This window comes from Polypterus senegalus, unplaced genomic scaffold (genome assembly GCF_016835505.1).
Source record: "Polypterus senegalus isolate Bchr_013 unplaced genomic scaffold, ASM1683550v1 scaffold_802, whole genome shotgun sequence".
Taxonomy (NCBI): domain Eukaryota; kingdom Metazoa; phylum Chordata; class Cladistia; order Polypteriformes; family Polypteridae; genus Polypterus; species Polypterus senegalus.
In genome coordinates, this window is record NW_024382050.1 from 18,244 (window position 1) to 31,129 (window position 12,886).

The 12,886-nt window shown below is 36.1% G+C and overlaps 1 long non-coding RNA gene across 1 annotated transcript; it reads left to right on the forward strand.

Moving 5' to 3' along the window:
• Nucleotides 1–2,236: 2,236 nt before the first annotated feature.
• On the forward strand, nt 2,237–12,416 carry LOC120520983. Its single transcript, XR_005631937.1, has 3 exons — nt 2,237–2,298; nt 6,795–6,836; nt 12,375–12,416. It is a non-coding gene; the product is annotated as an uncharacterized LOC120520983 (long non-coding RNA).
• The last annotated feature ends 470 nt before the right edge of the window (nt 12,417–12,886 follow it).

A 12,886-nucleotide genomic window follows, 5' to 3' on the forward strand; every position in this document is an offset into this window, starting at 1 on the left:
GTTATGCAATGTCATTAAAAACTGCAAATATAGATAAATACCTAGAGACAGCAGACAAGCACCTAGATGCAGGATTCCCTGACACCAATTATTTCCCGCTTTTCAAAGTTTTCATTGCAGAAACCCACGATTCAATGAGTCTGAAGAATTTTTTGATCATTACTCCAAAATGGTGCCTCCAATTTTAAAATGAAAGTACAAGCAGAGTTGACAGTTGCCCAAAAATGTCATAAATCAATCATACAAAGACTTCAGTCAGAAAGATTTTACTTAAAGGCAACAACTCAAAAAGTAGTTTCCAAATTAAGCAGACAGCCATATTGGGGAGTGATCCCATTGAACAGCTGAATGAAAGAGGGTTTCTGCATTAAAGGATCAAGACATGTTTGTGTAATGCATGAATCAAGCAGCTGAATAATTTCTTGGGTCTCCTGGGGTTATAACTTTGATTATAAGCCAGGCAACTTCTCTAGTAAGAAAAAGAAAAATATTTAACTGAAGACACCTTCTGCATATGCAAGTTGTCTTGAAGAATATTTATTATTTCTTTTCATTAGTTTCCATACTTTTTTCATTATTTTCAGTTTTTTTCTGAAGCACAATCTTGGGCCTCTTTTGGTTTTATGTCATAACAATTGTTATTTAAAATTTATTTTAGGGTTGCAGTATCCTGAATTGCAAACTTTAAATTTAATAAAATATTGTATAAGTTCAAACCAAAAAAAGTCATACAAGCATTGGAAAATAATAAAATAATTAGCTAATAAAATAATGACATTTAATTTTCTCCCACCAATCTCCCTGTCCACCCACCCCAAATCTTTTCATGCCACCCGGCTGAATAAAATTCTGGGGAGAACACTGTCTAGTAAAGTCTGATATTTTTCGTAATTAGAAAACATGAAAAGTAAAGATGAGAATGATGAATGCCGGCTGGCTGATCTAGCACTCATAGCTGTTCATTATATATTTTCGATGATCAGATGGAAATTGTTGCCGTTTTCTCTTCTGATGTCGCTTGTTCTCTTCTCCTGATGTCTTCGTCTCTTCTTCTTCCCTCCTTGTCGCCAGCGGGTTTACTTTTTAAAATATTTGTTCTTGTTGTTGACTGTCCCGAATCTATTTTAAGTATCACTGGCCTTGTACCTTTACAAAAGTGTCTGTACAAGACGTAGGTCTTTAATTAGTCACTTTATCTTTCTAAGGCACTAAATGGCGTAAGCTTTGAAAAGAAAGTATACCCATGGAAACTCTTGCGTTTTACTTATTTCAACATGCAAACAGTGGATCTTCATGCAAACTGTACCTACTGATAGGTGATATTTTGAATAAAACACAAGAACTTTTACCTTTAAGTTTTATTTAAAGAAATATTTGTAGATGTAATCATCTACTGTGGATCTCCTGGGGAAAAAGTAAGCATGCCCCCGATTTCAGAACTTGATATTGCCCCAATTAGTAGAGATATCTTTGCAGGCATTTTGCATAACTGCTCAACTGTTTTATGACATCAACTCAGTTAAATTTTGACCACTTCACTTGCAAAATTCCTTTAGTTAGATGTTAGCTAGTGTTCTTCCAGGTACTGCCATTTCAAATGCTCCACAACTTTTCAATGGGATTCATATCAGGCTTTCCTAGGCCCGCCCATAACCATCAATTTCTTCTTTTGGAGCCATTCCTTAGTAAATTTGTTAGTGTGTTCAGATCATTATTGTAATGAAGGGTCCATTGGCGTTCAAATTCAACTTTTCAAATAGAAGGCCTCACAATCTAATAAAGCATACTTTGATATGAGAGAATTCACTGTTGACTTGATGAAGTTGCCCAGGTCCTGAGTCAGCAAAGTTACCCGAAACAATAACATTTCACAAACATGTGTCACAGGTAGCTTGAGGTTCTTCTCCAACACTGGTGTCTTCGGTTTATACTTATTCAACTTCAGAAAGTATATTTTATGAACATCTAACTGTTTCAAAGTTACTTTGTCATTAACAGTCCAGACATGTTAAATCTATTAAACTGTACAAATATTGTAGCTTGTAATTTTTTAAATGTTTGCTAATTGCTTTTATTGACTTGTTTTACCAAAATGGAATATTATAAAACTAACGCTAATTTTCAGTAATATTGTTGTCGTTTGCCTTTTCTGTGATGCCAAATTTACAAATTTAAATTGTGTAATGTATGATTTTAGAACAAAACCTAATTTATTTTGAGACATGTACTGCATAATGTTTTATTATGTTTTCTTAGGAGCAAATTTTTAAGATCCAAAACATGGAATTGAATAGTGAGGTACAGTAAATTAATACTTTATTTTATTGATGCATTTTTCCTCTCTAGAAGACCACATTTGGTATTTATTAAATAAATTACCATTGCAACCATAACCAAATTTTATATGATTTGTTCAATCTGATGATTAAAAGCTTCAGCCATTTAAAAATATGTAGTTAAGAACATTTGGCTGCCAGGGGTACTACCAGAAATAGGAATTGGGATACTCTTACCCCTCATGATGGGTATTAACCTTCTGCATATGATTAATTGTTTAATTGATTCTGCACTGGGAAATATGAGGTGAAGATTTTGGCTCCAGAGGAGTGTGTGCCCTCACCTAACGACGGAAGGTTGTCTCTTTTATTGGTCACTCATTGCAAGAAAAATTAGTTATTGTCTCTAGCCTACTTTACAAACCGTAGTCAATTTTCTAACCAGGTCTCTATGTCAAAATTTCAGGGTTCAAACCACAATACTCATGTAGAGTTTGAGAGCCAGCACAGTTATTTTACTAATCATCACTAATATAACAGACTAGCAGAATACCCTTGCTTCTCAGTGGCGAAATAGTTTGTTAAAGAAGTTATTAAAAAGAAAAGGAAATTTTTTTTAAAATAACGTAACATGATTATTAATGGATTGTTTTGTCATTGATATGAGTGTTGCATATCTATATATCTCTCATGTATATCTATATATGTATATATAGTTAAATACCCGTGCTTTGCAGCGAAGTAGTGTTAAAGAAGAAAAGAAACGAAACATTTTGAAAATAACGTAAATGATTGTCAATGTAATTGTTTTGTCACTGTTGTGACACATATATACATACATCTGGTGGGTTGGCACCCTGCCCAGGATTGGTTCCTGCTCGCCCTGTGTTAGCTGGGATTGGCTCCAGCAGACCCCTCGGACCCTGTATTCGGATTCAGCTGGTTGGAAAATGGATGGATGGATGGATATACACATATACTATATATATATATAATTTATTTATCCATTCCTAAATAATTAAATGAGCAGGCTATTTCGTAACAGTGCAATACACTGTTTGTTAAAACGGATGACTCCCGCTCTTACGTGCAAGTCTGTGTGGATATTATGAACTATTGTATCTGTTCAAGTTCTATTTAAATTTTAAATAGAAGGAATTTTATTTAGTCGACAGAAATATCTTTGGTCGGAATGTAAGTTAAATGTAGGCATCATTGCATACATTTTCTTCACATACATATGTAAAGAGTAAATTAGCCTAAATTCCAATCAAAGATATTTGTGTCGACTAAATCGGTGTCAAACTCAATTGCACAGGGGCCAAAATCCAAAACACACTTTAGGTCACGGGCCGAACAGGATAAACATTTTTTGAACACACTAAAACTAAACTTTTAAAACTTAACTTTTTTGAACATAAATATAATAAAACAGACAGGAATATTATTCCGAATAAATCAACTCAAACCTTAAATAGTAATCCTCGCTATATCATGCGTCATTTGCGCTTCACTCTATCACGATTTTAAATGTAAGCATATCTAAATATATATCACGATTTTCACTGTTCACGGGTTTCATGGACAATGGGTCTTTAATTTATGTACATGCTTCCTCAGTTTGTTTGCCCAGTTGATTTCATACAAGGGGACGCTATTGAGCGGATGACTTAGAAGCTACCCAATCAGAGCATGTATTACATATTAACTAAAACTCCTCAAAGCTATAAGATATGCTTCCGTGGTGCTTGATTGTTTGCTTGTCCTGCCTCTATTCTCACCCTCTCTGACATTCTCAGCCTGATGGGGGGGTGTGAGCAGAGGTTTTTTGCACAGAAGCTGTTTGCCTAGTGGATACGGACGCACTCTAAGAAATGCCGCTTTTCGCGGTACTCCAAAACACATTTTATTGATTTTTGATTGTTTGCTTTAATCTCTCTCTCTCTCTCTCTCTCTCTCTCTCTCTCTTTTCTCTCGCCGGGAGGAGAGATGTGAGCAGAGGGGGCTTGCACAGAGGCTGTTTGCTTAGAAGATACTGACGCCTCTAAAATGCCGGCAAACTTAAAAGCACGGATTGATTTTTATTGTTTGTTTTTCTTTTGCTCTCTCTCTCTCTGAAATTCTCTGCTAAAAGAGATATATTGCATTCTTTTAATTGTGAGAAAGAACTGTCATCTCTGTCTTGTCATGGAGCACAGTTAAACTTTTGATAAGGGTTATTTCATGTCTAGAGGGTCAATAATGTTAAAGTGTAGAGTTTATAAGGCTAAATAAAAAATAACTATACAAACATATGGTTTCTTGTTTTCTCATCGCGGGGGTCTGAACGAAACCCCAATCGAGAGAGATTGTAACTTATAATATTTGCTCTCCACAAAATATATCCTGTCTAAATTAAAAAGGTTGAAATAAAGTAAACGTTAAGAACAAACATTCAATTTCTTTACTCTTTAATTTTATAAAAATAAAGTAAAAATTTTAAATATCCAAAAAGATTTTGCTCTCCATAAAATATATCCTGTCAAATTATACAAATTCAAATATGAACTGCTGTATAACAAAACTCGAAATATAAATAAAATTTGTTCTTTTCAGCAATAACAAATCAAATCATTCAGTTTTTCTTGCTCATATGTCATTTTTATCAGAGTGGAGCCTAATCTGGCAAAAAAGTTGTTTTTTTGGTGGAGGTTCCTGTTGTGAGATTTTTGAGGGCCCGCAGGTGCTCATATGAGGCGACTCCTGTGTGGCTGTTTTGTTGGTCTTTCATCACTGAGAGACTTCTACACAGATATGTGCTCCCAAACATGCACGGTTCGAGCCGCATGTAGCAGCTGGAAACATTTGCGAAATGGAGTGAATAAACTTTTTGCGGGCCCTGATTCGGACTGCCTCAGTTTTGCATTACACTGCAGCTCAATCACCTCCATCTGAATCTGCGGTGCAGTTTCCATCACGGCAAATGGGTTGCGTAAACAACTCAAAATTCTTTTGTTCTTCAAAGTCACCAGCCGGCGAACTCAGTGCGCGGTGTCAGTTTATCAGCAAAGTGATTTGGGGGCACCCTTTGCCGACTTGGTTCAACATTACTTGGCGAAGGAAAGTGAAATTGCACTTGGATTTTGTCTCCATAAAAACAGCTTCCTTGAAATCCTTATTGATTTTGCCGGGTAAACGCTGCTGAAGTGTCAGATTCTTCTTTAACTCTTCTGCTTTCTGTATCTTCGCATTGCATTCAGGTCTTTTAGGTTATCCTGATGTTTTTTCTCATAGTGCCATCTTAGATTAAATTCTGTAATTACAGCCCATTAACTCCACAAAAAGACACAGGTTTACCGGGAATGTCAGTAAACATATATCACCCTCCCCTCGGTTTTAGGGCTCTATTTTAAAATCAATTTTTCTCTTACGCTCGTGTGGCTACTGCAATAACTTGCAGCATCAAGTAACTTGATTACGTATAATGTTCGGCAAGGCAGCTGAAGCGCTGCATTATGGGATCTGAGTTTATTGTGTTACCAGCGCTTCATATCCTCGGGTCATTAATAACAATAATATATAAATGATCCCCTTTTGGGGTGGATATAATTCCGCGTTGATGTGGCCACAGCCTTGAGTTTGACAAATATGAACTAAATAGAACTTGAAAAAGATATATTTTTCGAATTTGATCGCCAATTCAGATCGAGTTAGAGATTCATCGGCCACGTGCTATTGTGGTTTTGCCTGCGTCCCCAATAAGTCATCCTCCTCTCTTACTTTTTTTCTGTTCATCTAATGAATACACAAGAGTATGGCTTTACCAAAACAATCATTGATGGCAATAAAGTATTCATTATTCATAAACTTAATTGGTGATCTCTCTTTCTGCGTTAACTCATATTTTTCATGTCTCAAACCTAGCCAGTCTATAACCATCAATTTCTACTTTTGGAGCCATTCTTTAGTGGATTTGCTTGTGTGCTTCAGATCATTATTGTACTGAAGGGTCTATTGGCGTTCAAATTCAACTTTCGAATAGAAGGCCTCACAATCTACTGAAGCATACTTTGATATGAGGCAGAATTCACAGTTGACTTGATGAAGTTGCCCAGGCCCTGAGTCAGCAAGTAACCCAATCTATAACATTTCACAAACATACTTCTACAGATGGCTTGAGGTTCTTCTCCAAAACTGGTGTCTTGGTTTATACTTATTCAACTTCGGAAAGTATATTTTATGAACATCTAACTGCTTCAAAGTTACTTTTTCATTAACAGTCCAGACAAGTTAAATCTATTAAACTGTACAAATATTGTAGCTTTTAATTTTTTAAATGTTGCTCAATTGCTTTTATTGGCTTGTTTTACCAAAAGGAATATTATAAATCTAACATACATTTTCAGTAACATTGTTGTTGTTTTGCCTTTTTCTGTGATGCAAAATTTAGCAATTTAAATTTTGTAATGTATGATTTTTAGAATAAACCTAATTTATTTTGAGACATATACTGCATAATGTTTAATTATGTTTTCTTAGGACCAAGTTATTAGGATCCGACACCTGGAAAGGAAATGTCTGGTACAGTAAATTAATACTTATTTTATTGATGCATTTTCCTCTCTTGAAGACTATTTGGTATTTATAAAATAAACTAGAAAAATACCAGCGCTTCATAGGTGAAATACTATCTGAATATTTTTATTAATAAAAAGTAAACATTTTTTAAACTGAGCAAAATATGTCAAAATTAATTGTTAAGCATCTCTCTGTATACCACGTTGTCAGTTCGGCCCTCTGGTTGTACATATGACTAAGCTGTGTGCTGAGCTCACTCTTGAGCATGCAACATACAGTTGGCCGTAAAGCAATCCCGCCTCAAACAAATGCCAACCTTTGTAGTGTTTGTCCCTGAGACTTATTAATTGTCATTGCGACAGAGCCTTACTGGAAATTGAGAGCGTTTGAATTAAAATGGGAATTAGATGGTATAAGGGATGCGAGAAATAAAAACTCATGTCACTGAGGCACTGCCAATCGTATAGTTGCCAATTAGGTTGTTTATAGAGATGTGACCTGAAGTCTTGTGCCGTTACAAAGTTTCGGTGGTTGTAAGTTTCTGCTTCCTTGGCGAAGGTCGTAAGCGAAAGAAAGACACCGCAGTGACACACAGAGAACCGTGGATTAAATAAAACCTACACAATAACTATAAAATCGTAATAAATGAACAATGAAACAGCGGAGAACCCGTGGATTATAAAAGGCTGCTTCGTTGGCGAAGCAAGGAAAAGGACTTTCTTATATATCGTTCGTTATATAACAGTGCAGAAGCTCTGAAAAAGCTGCTTCCTTCATAAAGTAAGGAAACGATGAAGAGCGCGGCGGTGACGCTGAAAGTGTTCGCAAGGCAGCTGAAGCCCTGCATTAGGGATCTGTAGTTTATTGTGTTACCAGTGCTTCATATCCCGGGCCATTAATAACATAATACAGTATATAAAATGATCTCGCTGGCGGATATAATTACACCGACAGATGTTGCCTGCGGCCTTGAGTTTGACACATATGGAGTAAATAGAACTTGAAAAGATGTATTTTTCGTACATCGAGCCGCGTGCTATTGTGGTTTTCCTTGCATGCCTCAATAAGTCATCCTCCTCGCCTTACTTTTTACCGTTATCTAATGAATACTGAGTATGGCTTACCAAAACAATCATTATGGTGAATAAAGTATCCATTATTCGAGTATAGATTGGGATATATATATATACATATATATATACCCGTTGCGCTGGAGAAATAGTGTGTTTAAAAAGCTAGAAAAGAAAAGGGAACATTTTAAAAATAACGTAACATGACTGTCAATATACAGTATTTGTTTTGTGAGTGTTACTAGGTGTTGCTGTCATCAAGGTTTGATTATCATTATTTCTTTCAATCAGGTTCGTATTTGTAGGATGTGTTGTGTTGCAAGTTACATTCCGTGTTTGTCAATCGTTGTAAAGATGACAGGTTTCATTCATCGATTCGTTCTTACTGCATCAATAAACGGCTGCTTCTTCTTTATCTGAGACCTGTCACACTGCATGCACGGTTTTTTTTAACCTGTCTTCCTCTTAGCGGGACATTGACTTTTCCACCGTGTGCTTTGTTTCCCAGTAGCTGGATTTATGATATGCTTATCAGACCTATATTTTTTGCTGCCTTTTCAATTGTGAATTCGGTTTTGTTCAGCTCTTTGGAACTGTTGCTTTTATCTGTACTTCGTCCAGTTCCGTGAGCCACTCGGTGTACATGCATCGAGGTTCCCAGCTGTGCTGGTGCCATCTCGTGCGATGTCCATGGCTGTATTTAATGTTACCTTAGTCCTGGCACAAAACTTTCTCTTGCAGTTTCGCTGAGTTTGTGTCAAACACCACCCTGACCATCTCTTCCTTCCATAAGCACAGTCCTTCACCCGTGAATATTTACCGTGGCAGTTTGCTATTGGATTGCCGCTGACGGACGGCCTTATATGGGCAGGCACTAAATTACAACGCCAGCGCAGCCTGTCTATGAACTTAATTTAAAGTGTAGGTTTACATCGTGCTTTGGTTCCGAAGTAGCAGAACTCATGAATATGGTTGTGTATGTCACTCGCTCGCTTCTTATTGTTTCGCTGCCTTCCCAATTATATAATGCATGTTTTCTTCAGTGCTTTTTTGAGCTCTTCCTGGTTTTCTGTACTGCGTGATTACGGGAGGCGTGAAGATGTCACCAAACTCCGCCCCACGGCGTTGAAGCTCATCTCCATTACAGTAAATGGAGAAAACAGCTTCCAGTTATGACCATTACGCTGAAATTTCGATATAAAACCTGCCCAACTTTTGTAAGGAAGCTGTAAGGAATGAACCTGCCAAATTTCAGCCTTCCACCCACGGGAAGTTGGAGAATAGTGATGAGTGAGTGAGTGAGTGAGTGAGTGAGTGAGTGAGTGAGTGAGTGAGTGAGTGAGTGAGTGAGTGAGGCTTTGCCTTTTATTAGTATAGATTACCATTGCAAACATAACCAGATTTTATATGATTTGTTCAATCTGATGATTAAAAGCTTCAGCAATTTAAAAAGATGTAGTTCAGAACATTTGGCTGCCAGGGGTACTACCAGAAATAGGAATTGGGATACTCTTGCCCTCATGATGGGCATTAACCTTCTGCATACGATTAATTGATTGATTGAATCTGCACTGGGAAATATGAGGTGAAGGTTTTGGCTCAGAGGATTGTGCCCTCACCTACGCGGAAGGTTGTCTCTTTTATTGGTCACTCATTGCATGAAATATTAGTTATTTGTCTTCTAGCCTACTTTACAACTATAGTCAATTTCCTAAACCAGGTCTCTATGTCAAAATTTCAGAGTTCAAACCACAATACTCACGTAGAGTATGAGACAGCCAGTTATTTTCTAATCATCACTAACATAACAGATATAGCAGATGAAACAGAATGTTATGAATAAAGAACAATTGTTACCTTCCTCTATTCCATGCAAAGTAATGTTCATGCATTATATAGTACTATTAGTAATATGTTTCCATAGGCAATTGACATCCTTTGCGAGTAGTTAATTACAAAATGAAGTTTTTCCAGATTGTTACCTATGCTTTTGCTCAGAAAAATTTGGAATACTAAGTTGAAAGCTGAAGAGTAATCACCAGGGGCTTCATGTATGAAACGTGATAGAATTCATACTAAAACATGATGACGGAAAAACAAACATGCGATGCTAAAAAATTCCATATGAATAAAACTGTGTGTTTGCCAGGTTCCACACACTTCCTTATAAATCCTAACAAATGTAATGAAGCAGCACGTTAAATGCTTTGTATTTATGTGTGTGAATCATGTTAAATGGTCTTTCTTTCACACACAGGAGCGTAAAGGCGGATGCCACACAGAATACATTACTTTATTATATTACAGCTCTCTCAACATTTTGAAATACTAATATTTATACTTGATATCATTTTCATAAAGAAATGCATTAAAGTACGTCCTAAACATGGGGACACAGTGAAGGGCAGTGGTAGCTCGATTAGGTAGCGCCCGCTCCAAGAATTGTTCCTGCCTCCCTATCCAGGTATTGTTTCTGTCTCCAAACCCCATCCAGAATAATTCTACCTCCACCCCATCCAGAATTACTCGTGACTCTCCGTCCTGGGACTTGTCCAGCTTCAGCAAGATATTTTCTGGGATGCTGACCCTGATTACAAATTTATTGCAGCAGTACCAACCCCAAATCTGTCCTTCCATTTTTTCTCTCCACATAACCAGTCAAAAATATAAGCTCTATTAAAATATACCCAGCGTAGTTAGAAGCGAGATTTTCAAGACTGTTAAGGACATTGAAAAATCTTGTAATCATGTTGAATTATTCCATCCATTTTATCTATCCAGTGTCACGCCAGTCCCAGGAAGCATACAACACAAGGGAGTATCATTTCATCAAAAATATCAAATACATTCTAGTTTTAAAAACAGCTCACAGCTCCAAGAAGAAAAGCTCTTAGAAAACTAAATTGACTTGAAACCAGCCTTCACCATCTATAAATATAGCTCTCTTTATGTTGAATTCTTCATTTTCATTGTACAGTACAATGAAAATTCAATATACAAATCCCCCATAAATTAATTTTCCAATAAATAACAATAATAATAAAATCAATGAAAAAAATACCATACAAAGAATAAGTACAATAGTACAAAATAAAAATATAGTGGAGATAGTGAACATGGCTCATAAAGTGGCCAGTTGTGTAATTTACAGTTGCAGAGTTAATAGTGAGGATTTGAATTATAAGTTGAAACTTTTTACGGGGCATTTGATAGATGATAGATTAACTTTTTTGACTTGGGGTCCATGCAGGAAAAGCGAGCGTTTGCAATGAGAACGTTTAAATACACTCTTGTGGCTGAGTGGAATCCATGAAAGGCTTTTGGTTTCCTGAGGCTGCAGCATGTACTCAAAATGTCCTGCAGGGCTTTCCAATCAGCTACTGTACGGCTGTGATTGTATAAACAGACACCTAGGTTAAAATACTCTGCTAAGGCACTGAGAATAAAAAGCGCTAAAGTAGCTATAGTGTTGAAATAGTTTGGCCATTGGTACGCACCATTATCAGTATTGTTCAGAATGATTACAATCAAGTGCCTCAAATTTGCCCAATATACAATTAATTTTGGTAAACATGATAAATCCTGTGTCACTGGCTGAATCTGATGCAACATTTTTGTGAGTACTCACTGTTTATACATGAGGCCCCAGAAATTGAGCATGGTGAGCATCCCTTAGTGCAGATCTGTGCTTCGATTTAATTTTCATATTGTAAAACAGTACCTTGTGTCCATGTGTTCTGCTTAAAAAATGTATCATCTTCTTTAAGAGGGGCCCTGCTGTTACAAAAATGTCTCTACATATTTGAATATGCAAACGTAGATCTTAATGCAATGTTCGACGATAAAGCTGAAATACACGGAAAAAATTTTCCTTTTAATTTGTTACATCTACTGATATTTCTGTTAAATAATGATCTACTGTGGATCTCCCGGGGGAAAAAGCAACACACCCTGATCTCAAATTTGGTATTGCCCAATTGGGAGGGATAAGGCCTCCATCTCCTGAAGCATTTGTTAATACAGTATGAGGCCCGAATTCACAGTTGACTTGATGAAGGTGTCTAGGCCCCGGTCACAAAATAACTCAAACAATAGTATTTCACCAACATGCTTCACAGATGGCATGAGGTTGTCTTCTAAACTGGTGTCTTCGGTTTATACTTATTCTGCTTCAGAAAGTATATTTTATAATCATTTAACCACTTCAAAATTACTTTATCACTAACAGTCCCGACAAGTAAAATCTATTAAACTATACAAATATTGTAGCTTGTAATTTTTTAAATAATTTCTTTCATGGTTGTTTTACCTAACCAATATTATAAATCAACCATACATTTTCAGTAATATTGTTGTCGTTTTTACTTTTTTGATAGAAAATTAGCAATTTAAATTTTGTAATGTATTATTTTAAAGAAACCTAATCTATTTTGAGACATATGCTGAATAATGTTTAATTATGTTTTTTTAGGAGAAAGCTATTGAGCTTGAAAACATCAATAGAGAACTGCAAAGGTACAGTAAATTAATACTTTATTTTTTTGATACATTCCCTTTATAAGATAATTTTATATTTATAAAATAAATCACCATACAAACATATCAAATTTTATATTATTTGTTCAATTTGATAATTAACAAGTTTCCCAATTTTAAAAATGTGTAGTCCAGAACATTTCACTTCCAGGGGGACTACCAGAAATAGGAATTAGGATCTCTTGCCCTCAGTGGGCATTAACCTTCTGCATCTGATTGATTGATACTGCACTGAAATGGGTTGAAGATTTTGGCTCCAGAGGGTATGCTCTACCTTCGATGGAAGGTTGTCTCTTTGTTGGTCACTCATTCCATGAAAAATTGGTTATTTTCTTTTTTACCTGTTTTCAACCGATCAAAATTTTTTAAAAAACCAAGGTCTTTTTCTATGTAAATTCAGAAAAAAATTTTCAAAACCCCCCAAAAACTCATTAATAGATACTGAAA